Source organism: Gopherus flavomarginatus, chromosome 19, assembly GCF_025201925.1.
Source record: "Gopherus flavomarginatus isolate rGopFla2 chromosome 19, rGopFla2.mat.asm, whole genome shotgun sequence".
NCBI lineage: Eukaryota > Metazoa > Chordata > Testudines > Testudinidae > Gopherus > Gopherus flavomarginatus.
This window is the reverse complement of record NC_066635.1, coordinates 22,399,701-22,423,813: the sequence shown is the minus strand read 5'-3', so window position 1 is coordinate 22,423,813 and position 24,113 is coordinate 22,399,701. Positions and strand designations below refer to the sequence as shown.

At 45.2% G+C, this 24,113-nt stretch overlaps 1 protein-coding gene across 3 annotated transcripts in view; it reads left to right on the top strand.

Annotated features, from left to right (window-relative positions):
• SPECC1 (sperm antigen with calponin homology and coiled-coil domains 1) overlaps positions 1-24,113 on the top strand; it is a 173,384-nt gene that overhangs the window by 131,541 nt on the left and 17,730 nt on the right. The window lies entirely within an intron of this gene.

Below are 24,113 nucleotides of genomic sequence, written 5' to 3'. Positions count from 1 at the left end.
GTAGCTGCCAATTCTGAGTTTCTAAAACATGTTCTATAAAGACAGTATGAACAGAAAGCTTCAGTTGGATGGCCAAGGTTCTGTCCATGCAGGTTCCCGGGTATATTCACACTGGTCTAGAGCCATCACCTCATTGCTGAAATGCACCATGTCCATGAATCATCTTGCAAATGCTGTTTGTATTGGTTATGTGAGGCTCTTTCTGATGAGACCTTACAAGCTGAAGGCCTGTCTGTTCTGGCTGGATACCATGGCAATGTTGTGATACAGAAGCAGGGATTTGCCCTCCCATCCTACCCAGAATTTCCCCTCTTCCTATGCTATGCAGTGTGCTATGCTCAGGTTGGCTGCTGCCACTTATTGATTGGGTGGCTGCAGATATTGTCTCTGTGTGTAGCCAGTGAAGCACTTCGGGATGAAAGATGCTCTAGAAATGTAAGATGTTTTTTAATTACCCTGAATACCATGTAGCTTAGGAACTATTTTAAAAGGTAAATGAGATGATCTGGGTAATTTAGGCTTGTCTGTCTGACATCGATTCCAGGCAAGATAATAGAGAAGCTGATACAGAACTTGATTAATAAAAAATTAAAGGAGGATAATATAATTAATGCCAATCAACATGGGTTTATAGAAAATAGTTCGTGTCAAACTAATTTGTTATCTGTAAAAGCAGCAAAGAGTCCTGTGGCACCTTATAGACTTACAGACGTATTGGAACATGAGCTTTCATGGGTGAATACCCACTTCGTTTGGATGCATGCAATTTGATATCTGTTTTTGATGAGATTATAAAATTGGTTGATAAAGGTAATAGTGTTGATATAATTTACTTGGACTTTGGTAAAGTAGTTGACTTGATAATGCATGACATTTTGATTAAAAAAACTAGAATGAAATAAAACTAACATGGCACATATTAAATAGATTAAAAGCTGGTTAACTGGTAGGTTTCAAAATGTAATTGTAAATAGAGAACAATCAGAAAACCTGTGTGCTTCTAGCGGGGTCCCACAGGGATTAGTTCTTGGCCTTACACTATTTAACATTTTATCAATGACCTGGAAGAAAACATAAAATCATTGCTGATAAAGTTTGCAGATGACACAAAAATTGAGGGAGTAGTAAATAACAAAGAGGACTGATAGAAAGCGATTTGGATTGCTTAGTAAGCTGGGCACAGCAAGCAATATGCATTTTAATGCAGCTAAATGTAAATATATGCATCTAGGAAAAAAGAATGTAGGCCATACTTTACAGGTTGGAGGACACTCTCCTGGGAAGCAGTGATTCTGAAACAGATGTAGGGGTTGTGGTGGATAATCAGGTGAACATGAGCTCCTTGTTTGACACTGTGGCCAAAAGGGATAATCCAATCCTGGGATGCATAAACGGGAATCTCAGGTAGGAGCAGAGAGGTTATTTTACCTCTGTATTTGGCGTGAATACAATAGCTCCTGGAATACTGTGTCCAGTTCTGGTGTCCACAATTCAAGAAAAATTGGAGAGTGTTTAGAGAAGAGCCATAAGAATGATTTAAAGCATTGGAAAACGTGCCTTCTAGTGAGAGCCTCAAGGAACTCAATCTGCTTACCTTAACAAAGAGAAGATTAAGAAGCAATTTGATCACAGTAAGTACCTGCATGAGGAACAAATATCTGATAATGGGCTCTTCAGTCTAGCAGACAAAGGTATAACATGATCCAGTGGCTGGAAGCTGAAGCTAGCCAAATTCAGACTAGAAACAAGACACCAGTTATTAACAGTGAAGGTAGCTAACCACTGGAACAATTTCTCCATTACTGGACATTTTTTAAATCAAGATCAGCTGTTTTTTTCTTAAAGATCTGCTCTAGGAGTTGTTTGGGGGAAGTTTTCTGTCCTATGTTGTACAGGAGGTCAGATTAGATTATCACAGTGGTCCCTTCTGGCCTTGGAATCTATGAATCTGTGGTTATGTCTACACTGCATACTACTGGCAGTGATGTGCAGGGTATGTGTAACTACTTGCCATGAAACACAAGCTGTAGCCACACTGCAGTGTGTAGCTACACGCATCAGCGAAAGGCTCTGGTTGGGGGACACATCAGGGAAAGGCTCTGGCAGCAGGGATAGCTCAGTGGTTTGAGCATTGGCCTGCTAAACCCAGCATTGTGAGTTCAGTCCTTGAGGGGGTCACTTAGGGATCTAGGACAAAATCAGTACTTGGTCCTGCTAGTGAAGTCAGGGAGCTGGACTCGATGACCTTTGGGGTCCCTTCCAGTTCTAGGAGATAGGTATATCTCCCTCAGTGCCAGAGCCTTTCACTGGAGCTTTTTCCCACTGCCTGTCCAACGCCAGAGACTTTCCCTGTGGCAGAGAAAGGCTCCGGCAGTGGAGAGGCAACAGAATTCTGCACTGCTAAAATCAGGTATGTAGACAAGGGAGGCACTGCTTGGGTATTTACAGAACCGTGTGTAGGTTACATACCCATAGGATTCAAGCCTGTCTTTACCCTTCTTGCCTAAGCAGTGCCTCAGATCTACTGTGTTTGAGGGGCATGCAGCTCAGGTACTCTACATGCCCCGTCAGGAGCGTGCAGTGGAGACGTACCCTGCTAAACTATTCTATCCACTACCATTTGTAATCACTTTATAAACTGTGGCACATTCTAGTTCCTTATCACATTCTTTCTCTCTGCCATTACAGAAAAATTCCAGCTTGGAATACCCGGGTTTATGTGGGATGTTAACTTCCACAAACTAGGGAACTTCATCATACGTCGCAACGTCTCCTCTTATGTAACAATTGGAGCTGTGTGCAAAACCCAAGCTAATACTAGTACTGAAAGAAAATGAGGACAGACTTGTCACTTCTGTCCAAGTGAGAGCAAGGCCAAGGAATTGACTTGCTGAGCAGAGAATGCCATGTTTACCTCCATGCTTTCTGTGTCATTACCAGCATTTGCTTCCAATATTAGAGAATTATGCCATGAAGGCATTAAAGCTTAGCAGCTGGTTCTGACCTACTGCTATTGTATCATTGCTCTTAACGGTTCAGAAGTGGGACATGATGACAAAGCTTCGTCCCAAGCAAGAGCACTTGGGTAGCTGTGGTTTGTGTTTGACAGAGACAAACCAGGGCTGTGGCTGTGCTTCTAGCTGAACTTTTGGACTGTAGTAGGCATTTAGAACAAGATGAATTGTTGTCTGTACACTCTGTGCGTGTGAAATACTCTACTCTGTAATGCTGACATTTTTCGTTTGTAAGAATAATATTTGTTTGTTACTTAGGATAGAAGACAAAAGGATTTATTGCAAATGATCCATGCCCTGGAGCAAAACTTTCATAAACAACAAAACACATATTTTGAAATAAACAGTTTTTTTTTCTCTCCACAACTAGCTCCTTTATGAAACTTTATCTGCTGGAGCCAGCACCTTAGCAGAAAGACAGTAGCCTTTCCCTTTGAAGCAAATTGATTTGGAGACCGTTTAATAGTTGTCTGGTAGTGCAGGCTCATTCACCGGGCTTCTTACATGAACTGATTCATCCTCCCATCAGCTACTTACGTTAATCGTTTGCCCATCCTCCTTGTGAAATAGATACATTATTACTGCTCTCATTTTGCATAGGGTCAAACTGAAGCAGAAAGATTGAGTGATTGGCCTAAGGATGTGTGTCCAGAGTGGTAGAGCCAGGATTAGAATTCAGGTCTTCCAAGTTTCTGGTCCTCCCCTCAATCCAATATGCCATGCTGCCTTCCCATATAGCTGTATGTTCTGTGCAGGACTGTAAATATAGCTGTACTTCATTGCCCTCTGGCCTTCTGAAAATCTCTAGGTCTCAAAGTTTGACTTTTCCATCCAGTCCTCAGCAGATGCGATATGAAGTAGAAGTTGGGGTGGGAAAAGACCTGTTAAGTCAACAAGCCCATCCCCTTCAGCCAGTGCAGGATTGTTCCCTAGGATGTTGTCGAATCTTTTAAATGTCCCATGTGATGGGCTTCCACCATTTCTCTTGAGAGACTCTTCCCAATTTGTTGGCACTTGTTTACCCCATCATCATCTTCATCAATCTCTAGCAAAGTGTTTCAGGTAGGGGTCCAGTTGTATATTCAGTTTATGTTCATCACTAACAATTTTGTCATGCCACCAAAGCTTTTGATGCCCATGTGATCAACAGTCGTTTGTTGGTCTTCCATTCTAATGATATGTCCGTACCAAGAAAGTTGCTGAAACCGAACCAGCGCTGATGGAGGTGATTGCTCGATTCCTGATGTTGTCTTGCCACTTGTTATGGAGCAGCTGACGAAGACTACAAGAATCAAAAATGTCAATCTGGTGCCCCTCAGCCTTCCTCGTGCCCACGTTTCACTTCCATACCACACAGTTTGTATAGCTGTGATGTCACAGCTTCCCTCCAATTTCTGCTGAAGAGTCCAAAACATGGCAGTAGCTGCTGATACTCTTTTGGGCATCATTCAGCGCTGTTTGTGACACTTCCCAAACTGGAGCTTGCTGCTAGAAGCTTTCCCAGATTGTCAGCCAATATTTTCTTTTCCTTAATGTCATCCTCTTACTCCTACCTCAGAATAATGCTGATGCTTTTAGAGGCACTAACATGCCTTTGCCAGTGTATGGACCAGCTCAGACTCTACGGGTACCAGCCCAGTACCAAGAGAGCCAGAACTCCCATGCTGCAAGAAAAGAAACGGAAAAGTCCTGTGTTTTTACCCTGAACCCAAGAAGTGGGGTTAAAATAGGTTATTGGATAGCAGGCCACACATGAGGCATGCAGGGCAGTCTGGGTCTATATGTTGTTGTTCCTTTTGGAATTAGTCTCTGGAGGAAAAATATTCATGGTTCAAAAGACAGTGAAAGCCTTGAGTTTATTTACAGCCACTGGAGTGATCCCGCTACTGACCTGGCTGCACAAATGGAGTTTCAAAGGGAACTGTAGGACATTTTTAGCCTGTGCTCTGGTGAGGCTCTTGTATACATGTCCCACCTCCTGTTACTGTCGTTGCTGAAGCAAAGTGATTTGCCTGAGGTAGTTTTTAGAAAAGGCAGTCACATTGCCTGTATGCTCCAAGAGAACCAGGAGGGGCTCTGACTGGGAGGCTGCCAGTGGGGTTTATCACCCATAGGGAAGGTTTTCAGAGCATGGTCTTAAAGGGGAATGAACAGATGGGAGAGGAGCACATTGGTTTATTGTGTGGATTTTGCTCTTCTCCTCACTTCATGCTCTTCTTCCCCACACTGCCCTACTTGGAGACAGTTTCTTTTGGCTGTCTTCCTCAGTCTCACTCCCAATTTCCCTGTACAGTGTATTCTCTGAGCTTCTTGAACTTTGCTTCCCCATGAATCCTGGCCTCCCATGGCCCGGCTGATATTAAGCTCCACATGGAGTCTTTTTATGATTCCCAAGTATGAAGAACTGGAATGAGTTGGAGAATGCCATCCTCCCTCCTGATTTGGTTGCTGCCCTTGGCAGGGAATGACACAATGAAGAAGGCTTTTGTGAAGAACCATGTTAATATGCATGGCCACTTTGTGTCTTCCCTTCACATAATGCCTGTGCCTCAGTTCACATCAACAGTCATTGTGACTTCCCACCGTGTTTTCCCTGCCATGAAGCCCAGGATTCCAGGCCTTAACCTCCATCAAGAAGGACTGAGTGCAGCCCAACTCAAACCCCATCAGTCAGTTGACTACTAAAAGGAACTACAGAATAGTAGACCTCCCACCTGACTGCCCCACTCCATTTTCAATAGCTGAGCATGCTACCTCTTAAACTCTGTGTCTGTTGGACAATTCCTAATTTGAGTTACTTGTCTTGGGGAGGGAACGCCTTCCTGTTTAAATTACAGGGAGATTAGATTTGATCAAACAATTTGAGCTGATATTGATGGTGTAGACCAGTACCAGCTACCACTCATGCCCCAGATCCTGCACTGAAAGCTGGATCGATTGGCTGGGAGAGTGGCTGGGGATGAGTCCCAGGGATATCTGAATAAGACCTCATCTTTTTAGAATGTTTTTATACCAATGGGGTAAACACCCCTTCTACTATTAATGGAAAAGTACAGCCTACTCCTGTCCTGTCCTGTTCCCCCCCCCACCCACCCACCCACCTCCGTTGATCAGTGAGAACATTCCCCTTACTTTGATCTCTAGCATCCTTCACAGGAGGACATGTCAATACACATGGGGAGAGAGACCCTGGAGGAAGCTGAGAGAAGAGTAACAAAAATGATTAGTGACCTGGAAGGGTTTATTTTATAAGGAAGGACTGCAAGAGTTTATAGCTTAGCTAAGCAAAAAGCATAAATAAAAACTATCTGTCTCTGATCTGTCTATGGTATTTCTGAAGTAGATATCACTGTGGTATCTAAGCAGTGATCTGATAGTCAAAGGTGGTAAACATTAAAGAAGAAGAGAAATTATTTAGAGGCATGTAATTAGGAGTGATAAAATTAAATAAAGGGGAAAATTAGGTTTAATAACCAGAAAATAATACCTGACAATGAGATCTATTATGCTGTGGAATAATCTTTCATATGAAGTGGATGTGTCCTTGCTAGGGACACTTACAACTGGACTGGATGAAACATGAATAAATACCCAATAGGAAGCAATCCTGCCTCGACCTGACTGATAGGGCATAACAATTCCTTCTGCAGCTGAAATCTATTTTTCAAATTAGCATCAGTATCAGGCACACATACCCTTTCAAAGTTGTCATGTCTCTTAGATGAACCCAGGCACTCTCATGTGACCTCTAACCGTGCATGTGTGCACACACTCGAATGTCCATTCAGCTCTCCTAGCTTGTTGACGACATGATCTGCAATGTGAGGTGACAAGATGACCAGATCTGATAACTGCTTACGTGGGTCTAAAATCCAATTACCATAAATCCTCTAGACTGTAAGTGATTGCTCAGAGGAAACTATTTCTGTCAAAACAGTTTTTTCTGTTCTGGGCTTTTTCATCTGTTTAAAAAAAATTATGCATCATAGCAACATCAGGAAGTTGAAACTTGGGTGCCTCTTCTAGCTGTGGAGTAATAGGTTCTGTTCCCCTGAGTCTTAACTCCCTGCAGCTGCTTAGAGTCCTTTTTGTTGCATTATCACCCTCCATAATCATATCATTAGTGGCTGTGGTGTTATTTAAGTGCTCCAGTTCTGTTTACTCTCTGTGGAGACCATCTGTCAAGGGGCCAAATCTCTCCAGATTAAATCTATTACCAGCCAGAGTTGTATTATGAGAACATAGGACATCAAGAGGCACTTATCCCTGGGTCATTAAAAATGATGCTCTCTATATTGCTTCTGCCACACACGTCCTCCCTAGTATGGGTATGTTAGTTTCACCAGTCAGGTAGGATAAGCACTCTGTTTAGTAACAATGGAAATGGTACCAAGTTAGTGAATACAGACTGCTTAAAAGAACTGCTTGGTTTTCCCATTCTTGTTTCCGGCCACTAAGCAGCTTTTTTTTTCTTTTTCTTTTTTTGGAGGTGTGGGGTGGGGAATCAGCATGAAGAGAGTTTTATGAAACTGAACCCATTATCCCCAGAATGGTAGGACAGTAGCTCTTGGACTCTTTCCAACAAACTTGTAATGGGTTCCATAAGAACGTTTTTTGAAGAGCCAATATCTTTATTATGGCCTCATCTTTGCAAATCTCCTGAGATTCCTTTCTGTTTGGAGGGCCACTGATTGGGAACCAGGGCATCCTGTAACTGCCACAGGTGAGATAGAAATTAGAGCTGTAAACTCTCTGAACATTTTAAAATCTCAGTCCGATATAAGTTCCCTGTCTGCACCTCCAGGCTGTTGCATTACGTCTGCTCCCTGACCATGGATCTCAATCCATGTGGTCATGGTTAGAGACAGAGGGCACTTTCATCAGAAGCCCAGTCATTCCCAGCAGCAGTGGCACCAGTTTGAGGGACTACATAGGGGTCACAGGTATTCGTTTATTGGCTTCAGAATGAGCACCGCTTCTTCAGCCAGATTCAATATCATCTTGAAGGCTGCTGTCAGCAGCACACACAAATTACAACCAAAGTATGTTCATTGTGATCTTCAGTATGGCTGGACAAGTAGATCACTTTTGCAAAGGAAGTAGATTGGATCAGGCACAGGATCTCCTTGGATCTCTTTCCTTATAAAATGTTCTTACAGGTCTGAGCAAAGCTATAACAGAACGGTTGGTTTCCCTTCCCTTGGTTTACAGAGTCATTTGATCATGAAGTAGGTAACAAGAATTCCAGAAACATTATGCACGTTTCAGAAAATACAGTTAGGAATTTGTAGGAGCTGTTTATGGGACAACAGTCTCAGAGAGTTGTATTGTCTTCTACTTGGTTATTCTAAATTAGCCAAGCATGAAAAGCCAGATGTTCACTCTAGTTCTTACCAATTTTGTCTCAAAGTTCTGGAGAATGGCTCTCGAGGCTGCCTTTGCTTGAGACAGAAATATTCTTAGAGCTGTGACTTGGGAAGGGACTTGGGGGTATATTGAGCATAGAATGATAGAAATGTAGGGCTAGAAGGGACCGCAAGAGGCAATCTAGTCTATCCCCCTGCACTGAGGTAGGACCAGGTAAACCTAGACCATCCTGAAAGGTATTTGTCTAACCCAGGGGTCAGCAACCTTTCAGAAGTGCTGTGCTGAGTCTTCATTTATTCACTCTAATTTAAGGTTTCACGTGCCAGTCATACATTTTAACATTTTTAGAAGCTCTCTTTCTATAAGTCTATAATATATAACTAAATTATTGTTGTATGTAAAGTAAATAAGGTTTTTAAAATGTTTAAGAAGCTTCATTTAAAATTAAATTAAAATGCAGAGCCCCCCCGGACTGGTGACCAGGACCCAGGCAATGAGAGTGCCATTGAAAATCAGCTCGCGTACCACCTTTGGCACACACGCCACAGGTTGCCTACCCCTGGTCTAACCTGTCCTTAAACGCTTCCAGTGATGAGGATTCTACAACCTGTATTAGTAACCTATTCCAGTGCTTAACTATCCTTATAGTTAGAAAGTTTATCCTAATATCTAAGCTAAATCCCCTCCAAGCTAGTTATTATTTGTCCTACCTTCTGTGGATATGGAGAGCAATTGATCACCATCTTCTCTATAACAGTCCTTAACATATTTGAAGATTTATCAAGTCCCCCTCCTCTTTTCTGAAGACTAAACATGCCCAGTTTTTAAATCTTTTCTCAATGATCATGTTTTCTGAACCTTTTTATAATTTTGTTGCTTTCTTCTGGATTCTCTCCAATCCATCCGCATCTTGCTTAGTGTGGCGCCAATACTGAACACAGTATTTCAGCTGACGACTCCTCGGGGCTGAACAGAGCAGAACAATGACCTCCTGTCTCCTGTTAATACACCCAGAATGATATTTGCCTGATGCATGCTGGAGATGGACCCTTCACCCTTCAAAAACATTTTTCTTCTAGAAATATGATACCAGCCCTTATTCGGGATGGAAATTTCTTTATTTCTGTTTGGGTTGAACTCGCCTTCAGTTCCAGTAAGTGCTGGTGTGAAAAGGTCTCCAACACTGAGTCATTCAATGACAATCTACTCTATAATGCTTATTTATAATAGTGCCTTCCATACACAATATCTCAGCAAACTGTCTAAATAAGCCCGGAAGTCTTCCAAGGGCTACTCCATCTTAGAGTGAGACAGAAATTTGAAGTAGATTACATTTCATTTTATTTTCCAAAGCATTAAGTGCATCTGTTCAGTGCTCTGCTCACCAGCTGCCTCAAAGCCCATGTTTCAGAACATGCAAGAAGCCATCAATTCAGGATTATAAAATGCAATGTACGTACATTAAGAGTGCAAAAGCTTGGAGAGAGAAATAGAGCCTGTGCCAGTATTTGCTGTTTGTCAAGAAAGTATTGCAACAGAGGACTGATTGAGTCTGTCAGTGAGATATGGAGCCTTTACCCTTTGGTTCCCAATTCAAATCCAGTCCTAGGCAGTGGTGAGCAAAAGTGATCATCTAGTATATGAAATGAGTTAGTGGCCTGTTAGAACCATGGAACAGGGAGATAGGATCAGATATATATATGGTCCATCTAGTCCAGTATTCTGACAGTAGCCAGCCAGCTCCATATGCCTTACAGAAAGGTCCAACCTCCTCTCCCCCCACACCGTAATTGTCAGTTCTATACTAACATGCCCATGATGATGGAAGTTTATTGCTAGCCCAAGGAAGTTAATGGTTTGTGTCCTGAAGCAGGAGGGCTGTCATCCCTTTGTAAAGCTTTATCATGAGAAGTGTAACAGCTGCTTTTCTTTTTAGTCAAATAATGGTCTAAACCTTTCTCCAGTCCAACTAAGCACTTTGCACTGATATTACTTTGTACATGTCTGGTCTGTGACTGTATTCTAGTGAACAGCTGCGTGCATCAAAACCCCACCATCATGAATGACATTAGCTAGCACCCAAGTTGGCAGTCTCATCAAAGAGGCCAAGGAGAGACTGAATCAACCCTCCAAATCAGGGCTGAGGCACACTGAGCATCCTGTTCCTGTTTTGTGCCTAATATAGGACTTTGCTCACCAGAGCAACCAATCCAGCACCTTTCTCCAGCACTAATGTAACACACCTTAGTGATACAGTCTTGAGAACTGTCTTTGGTGGCCATGGGAATCCCTGCAAAGCTGTGTTCTGTCCCAGCTGAAGACAGAGCCTATTGCATTCTGACTTCCCAGATGCACTCGGACTGCTTTTGAATGATATATTGATTCTTTTCTTTTTTACTTTTATCTTTTTATGTCAATAAGGGGCATGAAGTCTTTTTGATAAACCTCTGAATTGTGTTGACCTCTCTCTATCAGAGAAGCGTTACCAAATCCCCTGACTAAATACATAATTAATCATTAGAGCTAGTTAAGCACAGGCATTCTGTAGTCTGACAGTAACACAGAGAAGTAGATGTGCAAGTTTACAGGCCGCCTTTGGAAATGTGCCCTTTACAGAGATAAGAGGAGGTAAATCCCATCTGTTACTGCAGATTGTTTACAAGCACTTTGGAAAGGTCTAGATTCCCGGAGCACTATGATTCTGTGTGCTAAAGCTCACTAGCAAAACTACTTCTAGCTAATGTGAACTGACTGAAGGCAATTGTGGAACAAAAACCAAATAGATTTAAATCTCAAATGTGAATCCATTTCCTATATGAAGGGTTCGAGCTAAGTCCCTAGATTAGGAAGAAGTAAAAGCTGCACTCTCCTGCCAAAACCTGGATATGGCAACCTGAGACTAGGGTGTGCTGGCCCAGTTGTCTCTTCACAGCCTGCTGATTTAAAAATGCTGCTGTTTTATGGGCTTGTCTACAAACAAAGTTATACCACTTTGACCTTCCCAGTATAGTTCAAGCTGTACACCCCTCCCACTTCTTATAGAGGTGCTTTATACCAGTACAACTATTCCCATCTGAGAAGGGGGGTAAACTATAAGCTATCTCCACTAGGCACTGTGATAACTATTTCGCTTGGGGTGTGATGTTTTTAACCTAAATCATCATACCGGTATAAAATCTGTCTGGAGACACTACTTTGTGATATTGCTGCCTGAGGAGTGAATGAAATCTCAGGTTCTTTTTCTGCTTCTCTGACTGCAGAAGCAAAAGTTTCACATATGTGGGGTGGCTCCACACAGCCTTTTCCTCCCCATGCAGAAGTTTAAGGGATCCTTTTGCAGAGTGTCAGTGCTGAGTGTGGCGAGGAGGTTTCATCCTGTGGGTAAAGTAGGACTGAGAATTAGGAGGTCTGGGGTTTTACTCCTACCTCTGCTACTGACTGTCTCAGTAGCCTTGGTTATGTTGCTTAATGTATCCAAGCCTCAGTTTCACAGCTAATATTGACCCACCTTGTGGGAAGCGGGGACTGTGTGATTTGGTAATGTTTGAAAAGTGCTTGGAGAGTACAGAGTTAACTTATTTTTGATATTTCCATACCCCTCAGTTTCAGGATCACACTGCCTTTAATCTCACATTTTCTCCTGAATTAAAGCCCTCCCATTCTGAAGACAAATGTTTGGGGATGAATCTGCACATGAAGTTTCTCCATATGGCCAGTTGCACAGCTGGAGTCTCTAGAGCAGGGCTCAGGTTTGAGGATTTTTTTTTGGTTACTGTTTAAGTGCAGCAGCCAAACTGTAGCATGTTGGAAATAATCAGGTTAATTACTGACATGAGCCCCTGTCGTAGTGACGCCAGCGTGTAAATATGCTTGGCTGATGCAGCTAAATATCCTGAGCCAGATTTTCACTTCATTCACACAAGAGGCTTTATCCTATAAACAAATACGAGTCTTTTAATTGGAGGGACAAAATCAATGCCCATGCAGCTCTTGTATGCAGTACTTTCTATCCTGCTGGGTAATTTTAAAAATAGCATTTACACTGTAGCCACCCCAAAGTCCTGGAAGGAATAACAGTCCCTGAAAATGCTGAATCAATTGGGCATCAGCGGGAGCAGCTCCAAATCATGACCTTATGTGCAGTGCGGATAGGAGCAGCTGTAGATTGCTTCAGGCATTCACAGAGCAGGTGCATAGGGTAGACCGTCGCTTTGGAGCTCATGAAACAAGCTCTGAATGGTGGGAGCGTCTTGTCATGCAGGTGTGGGATAATGAGCAGTGGCTACAGAACTTTCGAATGTGGGAAACCACCTTCCTGGCACTGTGCACGGAGTTCGCCCCAGGCCCGCAGTGCAAGGACACCAGAATGAGAGCTGCCCTCTCAGTAGAGAAGTGTGTGACAATTGCTGTGTGTGAAAGCTGGAAACTCCAAACTATCGGTCGGTCATGAATCAATTTTGAGTGGGGAAGTCGACGTTTGTGGCTGCGTTAATGCAAGTGTGCAGGGCAATAAATCACATCCTGCTTCACAGGCAGGGGTAATTCTAGCAGACCTCTCACTACCAAGGGTAAGGAGAGAAACAAGGGTACATCTGCTGTAATTAACCTGTTCCTCGAGTTATTCTGGATTTTTGTATTTAATCCAAGAGGTTTGGGTGTATTATTCACATTAAAAAGAGGCATGGTAAAATAATCTCGTCATGTTTCCCTGTAACAGATTCTACTAAATCCAATTTGCAAATCATTTGAGACTCTAAACTGCCCTTTGAAAACCGATGCGTGGAACTGGCTCTGAATTCTGCAGGTGCACTATGTAATTGCAGAAGAATCCTGGTGGCCTTTAATTTTAGGCATTCGGCCCTTTGGTCAGTGTTAATGGAACACAAATTCCATTCTCCCCTGTTCCTGGTGGGTTGTGTCATATTGCCCAGACAGTGTGGACTGTCATATGTGCTCAGGAGGTCGGGTGAGAAGGAGCAAGAGGAGCCCATTTGCGGGTTCTGCTGTTCAATGAATATTAATATTTAGAGACTTGTTTAACCAAAGTTCAGAGTTTGCACATTTCTCTTGATGGAGCCTCTTTGGCTGACGCCTGCTAACCCATCCCTTTCCTATTATGATCTAAGAAATTCAAATTAGATTTACAATTTCATGGCACCATCAGTAATGTGGGGCTGGTTGAGATAATCTCCTGGGGGCAGCCTTTCAAAGCACTATGATCAAATCTTACAGGAGAAAGGGCAAAGTTCAAGTCTGAAAATCTGTAGTTCAGTGAAAGGGCGGTTCCTTTTCAGGCATCTGTTTCTAAATATAACCACCTGAAAACACAGGGCCCTAAAGATTTCTTAGACTTTCACTCCAGGCAGGAGATATGGGCCTCCTGGGCAGCTAATTCAGGAGGAAGGGAGAGATTCATAATGTAGGGCTTGTGAGATGGTGCTGCTATTAAAAACAGACAATTCCCTTTGGTTTGTTCTACTTATTTGTTTTAACTAGTTCTGTTCTATGTGTGTTAGTTTATATTCTGTCTGGGGCTGAACCCTGGGAGCAAGCTGCCTTGGCATCTTCCCCAGGGTAGCCATTCAGACCACTGGCTTGTGATTGGCAGCAGGGAGTTTTTGTATGGTAAGAGGGAAGGGGAAAAATGACTATAAAGTCCCCTTCAGTGCAGACTTTCTCCCTCCCAGTCACAGTCCAGTTGCACATATGTGTCTGTAATTTATTATCTTGTGTTTTAGAAGGAATTATGACTCAAAAGACCCTTTGTTGTAAGCACAGCCTGTCATCTGCTTTGACAAAACTGTTTGGGTCACTATTCTAATGTCTGCAGGCTGCCATCAGAAGCACCCAGTTTTTTCCTGTTGCTTTGCACTGAAGATCTGGAGTCAGAGATGCACTGACATAAGATGGGGCAATGTAAAACAAGAATTTAAGATTTCCTTGTGTGCCTGCTATCACAGTCTTAACAGCATTTTGTCTGTATGCAAAGAGCCACAGCATAAGAAGGGGCTAAGCTCAAGGAGTTGCAGGTGCTTAGCTCCTCTTCGGCTTTCGCCCACCATACCTATAGTAGATTATAGATTTTTAAAAATTGTTCTGTAAATAATGTCACCTGAGGCTTCTTTTCTTTTCAGCGTTGCTTGGTTTTTTGGTCACTTTTACCATTTGTAAAGGTTAGACATGTCGAGGGCAAAATAGAGATAGATGTTAGGATACAAGTGAGAGCCAGGCATATTGTGGCCATGAACTGGCAAACTTCCTCCTTGTAACTGTCACTGCACCTCAGGTGTGACCTGGAGCTTCCTCCCACTTTGTCCTTCCCACCTTGAGCTCCTCATAGGGCTCCAGCAATGCCTCCTTCTTCATGACCTACATCATCCTATGTTATTCCATACTAGTGCCTCTCGTGAGAAGAGACTTTCCATTGTTCAAAACTGTGTGGGGTTTTGTGTTGCTGACAAAAGCCCACTAAGAACTAATCCAGACCACCAAACTTGTAACTCCGCTGTTCAGCGGTGAATGAGTAGCTAAGAGCTACAGGCTCTTCTGAGTGTAAAACTGGAGGCTTGTTAGTATCTGTTCCATCACACTAGGTACTGCAGCACCAGTCAGGGTGCTGCAACAGGTATATTAGATAATTAAGTCCAAAGCAGACTACAAAGAGTTACCCAGTTTTGTGAGATCCATTTGTAACTGGGCAACAAAATGGCAGATGGAATTCAGTGTTGATAAATACAAAGAAATGCATATTGGAAAACATAATCCCAGCTATACATACAAAAAGATGGGGTCTAAATTAGTTGCTACCACTCAAGAAACAGATCTTGGAGCTGTGGATAGTTCTCTGAAAACGCCCGCTCAGTGTGCAGAGGCAGTCAAAAAAGCGAACAATATTAGGAACCATTAGGAAGGGGATAGATAATAAGACACTAACTATCATAATGGCACTACATAAATCCATGGTTCGCACCCACATCTTGAATACTCTATGCAATTCCTGTCATCCCATCTCAGAAAAGATCTTAGAAATAGAAAAGGTACAGAGAAGGCAACAAAAATGGTTAAGGGTATGGAACACCTTCCATATGAGGAAAGATTTAAAAGACTGGGGCTATTCAGCTTGGAAAAGAGATGACTAAGTGGGGATATGATAGAGGCCTCTAAAATCATGACTGGTGGGGAGAAAATGAATAGTGAAGTATTATTTACCCTTTCACATAACACGAGAACCAGGGGTCACCCAATGAATAGGCAGCAGGTTTAAAACAAATGAAAGGAAGTATTTCTTCACACAACGCACAGTCAACCTGTGGAACTCATTGCCAGGGGATGCTGTGAAGGCAAAAGTATATCTGGGTTAAAAAAAGAATTAGATAAGTTCATGGAGGATAGGTCCAGCAATGGCTGCTAGCCAAGATGGTCAGGGATGCAACCCCATGCTCTGGTGTCCCTAAGCCTCTGACTGCTAGAAGTTGGGACTGGATGATAGCAAATGGATCATTTGATTGCACTATTCTGTTCATTCCCTTTGAAGCATCTGGTACTGGCAACTGTTAGAAGACAGGATGTTGGGCTAAATGGACCATTGGTCTGACCCGATATGGCCATTCTTATGTCCCCATGGGCTATGAAAGGGTGTTTCCTGCTCTTGTCTATGTCTGAGTGAAGGGGAAAAGGGACAGGATTTTCTTGGGGAACAAGATGCATCACCTGTTACAATGGCAGGAGCCAGACTCTGAGAGAGGGCAGAGAGTTGGTTATTGTAACATGAGAGGCTAGATGTTCGTGGTAAATTACATTTGAATTAACTAAGAACATCAGGTTTCTCAGTTCTCTGGAGCTCTGACCCTTCCCTTCACAATTTACATGACTATGCCACTATGGAAGGAGTTGGAGATTTATGCCACCGTGATCTCAGATGAGAAAGGAATTAAGCATCATGCAGCTTGATTGATGCATCACAGCTGATCAGCATACATGTGCCTATTTGCAATCTAGTCATACCTCTGATCCATTTTCCACTCCCATGACATGCTGCAGGTGCTTCCTGTATGCCGTAGAGGGGCAATGTTCTTTGTGAGTGAAATGTGTTGTATTTAACTTCGGGATGAGTTTCCCTAAGTAGGGGCTGTTAATTCATTAATGCACCCTCCAGTAGGCTAGGTAGATGTGGTGTGACTCAAGTTGACACAGTTTCTGTAATTCACTTTGTGATCAAACCCCAAATGTTCAAGTTAAGTCATTCTACATTCGTCTCCATGTAAAGGAAGAACTCTCCCCCACACTTATGGTCCGTCTGTAGTGGAATAGCAGGGAGAGGCGTAGCAGGAGGTTGGAACTGATTTTTATTGCCAAAGTAATCAATAGAATTGAATATCTTCCAAGGTGGCCAAACCCTACATTTTTTAGTTCTGGCTGGCTGCACCAGAACTAATGATTCCACATGGAGGAACGAATGTAGAGTGCCTCTATTCTGAAAGAATTTGTTGGGGTTGCCTACTGGGGAGCTGCAGCTTGGAAGTGCACTGGAGAACCTTGGAAACTATGCAAATATGTGCACCTCCAGAGGCGGACACGCAGTTGGCTTGTATTTTACCACTGTTCCCTAATGTCAAAACAAACAGTGTTTTAACAGGGAACATCGGATGAAATCATGGAGCAGAGTCACCTCTATGTCTGAAGTGGGGGGGTGGGGAGATTTGTTCAGAGAAAACACAAGCTATTCTCTCTTACAAGGTTTGGTGGTTGGAGGGGGTTTCTTTTTTGTTTTGCTTTTAACTGAACCTTTGATCTGAACCTTCACAAAGAGTTAGATTTGAAGTTGTGACAAAAGTTCAGGCTGGTGTTTCTTTTCTGACCAGTTCCCCTGGACCACTGATGTCAGAACCACTTTCCACTAGCTTCACTCTGGTGGTGTATGTGAGCAGCAGAGCCCACCATCAAGCTCTTGATTATGTATAAGATGTGGATCCAAGGGTTGTTTGTAAATGGCATACTAGGTTCTGGCCACTTAGAGGATTTTGTTGGAGAGATGAGGGATTTTGATTTTATATAGGCCTAGGGACTTCCCTCTTCTACATATTGTCAGCTAGCAAGAGCAAAGAGCCTTAACAAATTTCTGAATCTGCAGACCCTGGTAGAATGGATCAATCTGACCCCAGGCTGGTGGATCATTGTGGGAATGAGCAGTTTTATCTTGTATGTCTTTTGTGGGAGAGAATAATACACTGAAACTGGGGATGAGAATCCTGCAGCATTGGAACAGGAGAGCAAAAAGAGCTGGAGCCTTACTGGCGAGAAGACAGTCTGCTTTGGTCTATACATTCACATCAAGCTGGGCCATAAAAGGTCAGAGTAAGAATTTATCTCAAATGAGGGAATTAATGTGTCTAGTGCTTTGAAGGTGTAAAGTATTCTGAAAAAGTTCAGTGTGCATAGAATCATAGAGATGTAGGTCAAAAAGGGACCTTGAGAGGTCAAGTCCACCCCCCTACTCTGAGACAGGACCACATAAAACCAGCCCATCCCTGACAGGTGTTTCTTCAACCTATTCTTAAAATCTTCCAATGACAGGGATTCCACAGCCTCCCTTGGAAGCCTGTTCCAGAGCTTTGCTTCCCTTATTGTTAGAAGTTTTTTTCCTAATATTGAACCTACTGTTTGCAGCTTCCAGTCCTAGGCTCTGAGATCGAGCTCTGAGATCTAGGAGGTGTCACTTACCTTTAGTCTGACCTCCCTTCATGGGGCTTTGTGCAGGAACTTGAAATCCCAGAGCTTTGCAATGGCATAATTCCAGACTGCTGAACTTTTCATTCCAGACTTAGTGCAACTTGAGCAATAAGCTTGTCTGAGCAGATCAGCAGAAGCAGTTTGAATTAGCTTCTGAATGGCAAGTCTCATTCAGGCAGCCTCTGTCCTGTGTGCTGGCTGTGATCCTTAGGCTGCTTTCAGAGTGTTTCTCTCACCTGAAAAGATGCATCAGAAGCTTATTGCAAATGGGATTCTCCTTTTCCCAACTGTTTAGTTAGAACAGTAATCCACATAGGGGTGGGGGAGTCTCTCTCTTCCCCCTGGACTCCGTGATGTCTTCTGAGCTCCCTGACGTCACTGCAGCCTTTGCCGGCAAAGGTTAAGGTTGATGTTTGAGATAAAATTTATCTTTCCTACTGTTATCTCCTCCCTGGTCCTGAACATCTGTCAGAAGCAGAGTCTGGAGCATATGAGGGTAACATGCCAGATTTTCACTGTGTGTGTGTGTGAGAATATCAGGGAATACACTTGCTGCTTTGGTAGGTGACGTGGGAATGTCTGCTTTTCTAGAGGCTCCGAGCTGACCAGCCTCCCCTCATCTGCCCTCCCCATCTGTTGCACAGCTGTTTTTATAGCTTGGAACATAAAAAAAATTGGACAGGTCAGATCTCTGCATATTTCTCCCCTCGAGGTCTCTTCTGATTTCACATTCTCAAAACCCTTCCAGAAAAACAAAATCCCACCATTCCACTCATTTCTGTCCAAAGCATTATCCTACACTCCAGGTCCATATCCCAATCCTGCATGGCTGCAAGTGAGATTGTGGACATAAAGCTGGAAGTCGCTGGGTTTGGGGTTTCCAGGTCTCCAGGGAGGAGGCCCAGCTGCTGGATCAGAGGGCAGAGATCCATCTCCTAGTGGCTTCTCAGTTGGTATTTCTGTTAGCAAAACCTAAACCAGATACAGGAATGGAATATTTCAGACAGTCTCTTTTTGTTTCATACAAACTGGTCTCCAGAAGAATGTCTGTTGCAGATCTGTGTTGGGTTGGTTTTTAGTCAGTGCTAGAAATTCTGCTGGTTGGTGACACACCCTGCATTAATGGATTTAGTTTCCATGATCTTCAATGTGCAAAGGGGACAGCAGCACCCTAAAGGAAGGTGTCCAGGCATTGTCCTCATAGCATTGTAGAAGTTAGAGGTGGAAAATACATGCCAGGTCATCTTGTCTATCGGCCGGCCAATATAGGAGAGTTTCCTACAGTACATTTACTACTATGTTGTCCAGTCTAGTTTGAAATGTCTCAAGCAATAGGCTTTCCACCATTTCCCTTGAACGACTATAATTTTGCAATCTATTGAGGCCCAAGTTGCTGTATATAGAGGAGTATTAAAGCATGACTTGAGAATTGCAGAGCTTGTTTGTGTCCACTTTCCTGACCATTGGGATAAGAAAAGCATTGTCTCCACCCTCTGTCACTAAACACTGCTATAAAACAAGAACCTTATAAATCAGTGACGGTGTACTTGGTGGTGCAAGTGGCCTCCATGTCTGAGACAGTCAGAAAGCAAGCAGCTTTCAGTGACTGGAGCAGTAAATCTCTCAGACATGCATCTGAAGAAGTGGGTATTCACCCACGAAAGCTCATGCTCCAAAACGTCTGTTAGTCTATAAGGTGCCACAGGATTCTTTGCTGCTTTTACAGATCCAGACTAACACGGCTACCCCTCTGATACTCTCTCTCTCAGGTAACTGTAAATTGGTGGATAACATGCAGCTGATTTCTCTGAAAGATTCAGGAAAGCAGGGCAATCCAATCTCACCCAACTCCTTAACACAATTAACTCATTCTTCATTAAGGTTTGGAATCTGGGAACACACCATGGTTACAGGATAATGGTCTCCTGCTGCTACTTTAATGCTTAAGTAAAGCCAAGACATTTATTTTCAAAGCCAAGACATTGATCTTGTACAGTGTTCAACTGCTAGGTCTTTATTTCTGTTATCTCAATTGATTGATGTCCATTACTACTTATATCATGTGGCTGCTGTGCAGTGATAGCTACTCCTTGTGCCACTGGAGACCTGCATTCTGGTTGGATTACAGAGCTGATATAGATTTGCTTCAGCCAATCAGAAGCCATCTTATTAATAAAAGTATAGGTATTTTTAAAGTGTAGTTGAAGTCTTATTTTGTTAAATGTATTAATCGCAGTCAGCCATCCAGCAATTGGACAGGCTGGCACAGATTCCAGGTGGGATAATAAGTGAGGCACCATAAGTGAAGAGCTTATACTAAAAGACTTGGTGTCTGCGTCAGTGGGTCTGACTGTGTGTGTGTCATCTTCAGCATGATAGGAGTATTGGGATCCTTCTCTTGTGTGTGACTGGGAGGGGGCGGAAAAACAGTTAAATAAAGAATACTAGGAGTCATAGAGTCTGTGTGTCAAGGTTCTGCAGAGCATCAGTGCAAGGGTTTGATTGGAGTGGTCTATGAGAACTGTACACCTGCTGCAATGTGAGACAGGGTGATCCAGAGAGACAATGCTTTAGTATACTGGAAGCATCTTATACCCTGCAATGAACATGCAGAGCTGTTACTTCTTCTTCGAGTGATTGCTCATATCCATTCCAGTTAGGTGTGCGCGCCGTGCGTGCACGCTCGTCGGAAGATTTTTACCCTAGCAACTCCGGTGGGTCGTCAGGTCGCCCCCTGGAGTGGCGCCGCCATGGCGCTGGATATATACCGCTGCCAACCCGTCCACTCCTCAGTTCCTTCTTACCGCCCATGTCGGTCATTGGAACAGTGGAGCGCGGCTTAGCTGTCCTCCACGTCCCTAGCTTCTCTCCATTGGTCTGATCTCTTGTTGTGAATAGTTGACTTAGTTCTTAGTATCTTAGTTTTATAGTTTACAGCTGTTAGTTAGTGTTGTACATAGTTTAGCGGGGTTTGGGCTCAAGCCCGTCCCCGCACCTGGTGCCGGGGCCCATGCCTGGTTCACCAAGGTTTAAACTGTGCTCGGCCTGTAAAAAGCCGATGTCCACAAGCGATCCCCACGACTCATGCTTAAAGTGCCTCGGAGAATCGCATATCTCCGACAAGTGCCGCATTTGCAAGGCCTTTAAGCCGTGGACTAAAAAGGAGAGGGACTTTCGGTTAAAGAGTCTCCTTATGGAAGCAGCCCTTAACCCTCCGTCCTCAGCACCGAGCGCTGACAGCGCTTCTCCGGCACCGGACCGCGCCGGCCCCGCCAAGACACCTCGGCACCGGCCTTCTCCGGTGCATGGACCTGATTGAAGGCCTTCATCCTCTTCCACGCCCTTGGTGCAGACTCGCTCGGATCGCCGGCACCTACCCATGCCGCGGCACCAACGCCTGTGGTACCGTCGACTCCGGTCCTGAGAGGACCGTCGAGTCCGGTCCAGGAGAGCTCCCCAGTGAGACCCGTGGTCGAGCTGACGGTCCCCTCCACGCCAGAGACATTCTCCTCAGCCAGGGACCTTATAGCCATGACTGAATCGGCCCTGCCTCAACCCCCGGCACCACCGGTGCGGGTTCTCCAGTCCAGGGGCAAGCCTGCCGCTATGAGGCCTCCTTTGCTGGAGTCGACGAGCCGGTACCGATCCCGATCCAGGTCTCAGCACCGCTCCAGATCTCGTGGCCGGTCCCGATCTCGACGCCGCTCGCAGTCCCGGCACCGCTCACCCAGGCGGCACCGGTCGTACTCGTGGCGCAGATCCACCTCTCATCCCGGTCAGTACTCTCGGTACCGTTCCGGCTCCAGGCACCGCTCCCGGCACCGAGACTCTCGCAGCCGGTCCCGTCGTAGACGATCGAGATCCAGGTCGACCTCCCAGCACTGCGCTGGTTGCAGGTCTCGGTCTCGGCACCGATACGATTCCCGGTACCGATCCCCGACACCGAGGAGATCTCCAACGACGGGAGCGAGGGACTCATACCAGCCTCGCTAGGCTCCTCCATGGCCGTCCCGTCAGCCATCCCTGTCCTCTCAGGTGGACAGTGTATACGCCCCGGACACCGATGTGCCTGCCGCCTTGTTCAGTGAGCCTCAGCCTCGAGCATGGTCCGCAGCAGTGGGGGTTCTGGATGCCCTGGGCATACCATCAAGCCCAAGGCCCTCCCCCAGGTCCACTGCATTCCATGGCCTCGGAGCACAGGGCACTGGAGGCCATGATTACCCGCCCTCCCCCTCCTGCTATGGAGGAAGAGGTGACCCAGCCACAGGACTCTGAGCTCCCCAGGGAGACAGACACTATGCTTCAGGCGGAGCCCTTTTCAGACCCGCTCGTTCCAGGTCTCTCATCTTTGTCCTCTCCGGACGAGGTGGTGACTGGAACCTCGTCGACCAGCCCTCCTCCAATTGACCTCAGGGCCCACCAGGACCTCCTCAGGCGTGTTGCACAGAACTTGAATTTACAAGCCGAGGAGGTCCCAGAGGTCCAAGATCCAGTGGTGGACATACTGTCATCCGATGCCCCCACTAGAGTGGCTCTCCCATTTATAAAAACCATACAGGCCAATGCCACTACAATATGGCAGTCTCCGGCCTCTATTCCGCCCGCTGCGTGAGGAGTAGAGCGCAAGTACATGGTCCCCTCAAAAGGCTATGAATATCCATATGTACATCCTCCTCCTTGCTCCCTTGTCATCCAGTCGGTTAATGAGAAGGAGCGCCATGGCCAGCAGGCATCAGCCCTAAATCGAAGGACGCAAGACGTATGGACTTGCTTGGGCTTAAAGTTTACTCTGCGGGAGCTCTCCAGCTCCGGGTGTCCAATCAGCAAGCCCTCCTTAGTCGCTATAGCTACAATACCTGGGCGGCAGCGGACAAATTTAAGGAGCTGCTTCCACAGGATGCACGGCAGAAGTTCTCTGCGATCCTCGACGAGGGGAAAAAGGTCGCGAGAACCTCCCTCCAAGCTTCCCTGGACGCCACGGACTCAGCCACCAGGACTCTGGCCTCTGGCGTGACTATGCGCTGTATCTCGTGGCTGCAGGTCTCTGGCCTCCACCCGGAGCTCCAGCACACGATTCAGGACCTTCCGTTCGAGGGTCAAGGGCTATTTTCGGACAAAACTGACCCTAGGCTGCAGAACCTAAAAGATAACAGGGTCATTATGCGTTCGTTAGGGATGCACACGCCCGTAACTCAGCGCAGGCCCTTCCGACCTCAACAGCATCGCCCTTACCCTCAACCTCGGCAGAGACAAGACTTTGCCAGACGGCGAGGCAGAAACGGCCACCGGAGACAATCAGGCAACCAAGGGGGCCAGAACAAAAGCTCCTGCAAGCCTCCCCCCGGGCCAAAACCTTCCTTTTGAAGGTGTGCCCGAGGGCGTTATACCAGTTTCTTTGAAGGATCCGTCCTCGCCCTTTTCCAACCGGCTTTCCTTCTTCCTCCCTGCGTGGTCCCAGCTAACGTCAGATCGTTGGGTCCTACGCACGTTGGAACTTGGATACCATCTGCAATTTATTTCAAACCCCCCCTTCCACCCTCTTCCCTCGTCTCTCCTCAGGGACCCCTCTCACGAGCAACTCCTCCTACAGGAGGTGTAAGCGCTCCTCGCCAAAGGAGCCATAGAGGAGGTACCAGAGCACGAACGGGGCAAGGGGTTTTATTCCCGCTACTTCCTGATCCCCAAGGTGAAGGGAGGTCTCAGACCAATCCTCGATCTGCGGGAACTCAACAGATACATGGCAAAGTTGAAGTTCCGTATGGTATCCTTGGGGACCATTATCCCATCCCTGGATCCTGGAGACTGGTATGCCGCCCTCGACATGCAAGATGCCTACTTCCACATAGCCATGTTTCCTCCTCACAGGAGGTTCCTCCGGTTCGTGGTCAGCCGGCAGCATTTTCAGTTCGCGGTCCTCCTGTTCGGCCTCTCTACAGCCCCAAGGGTATTCACCAAATGTATGGCTGTAGTCGCCGCCCACCTTCGCCGCAGTCGGATACACGT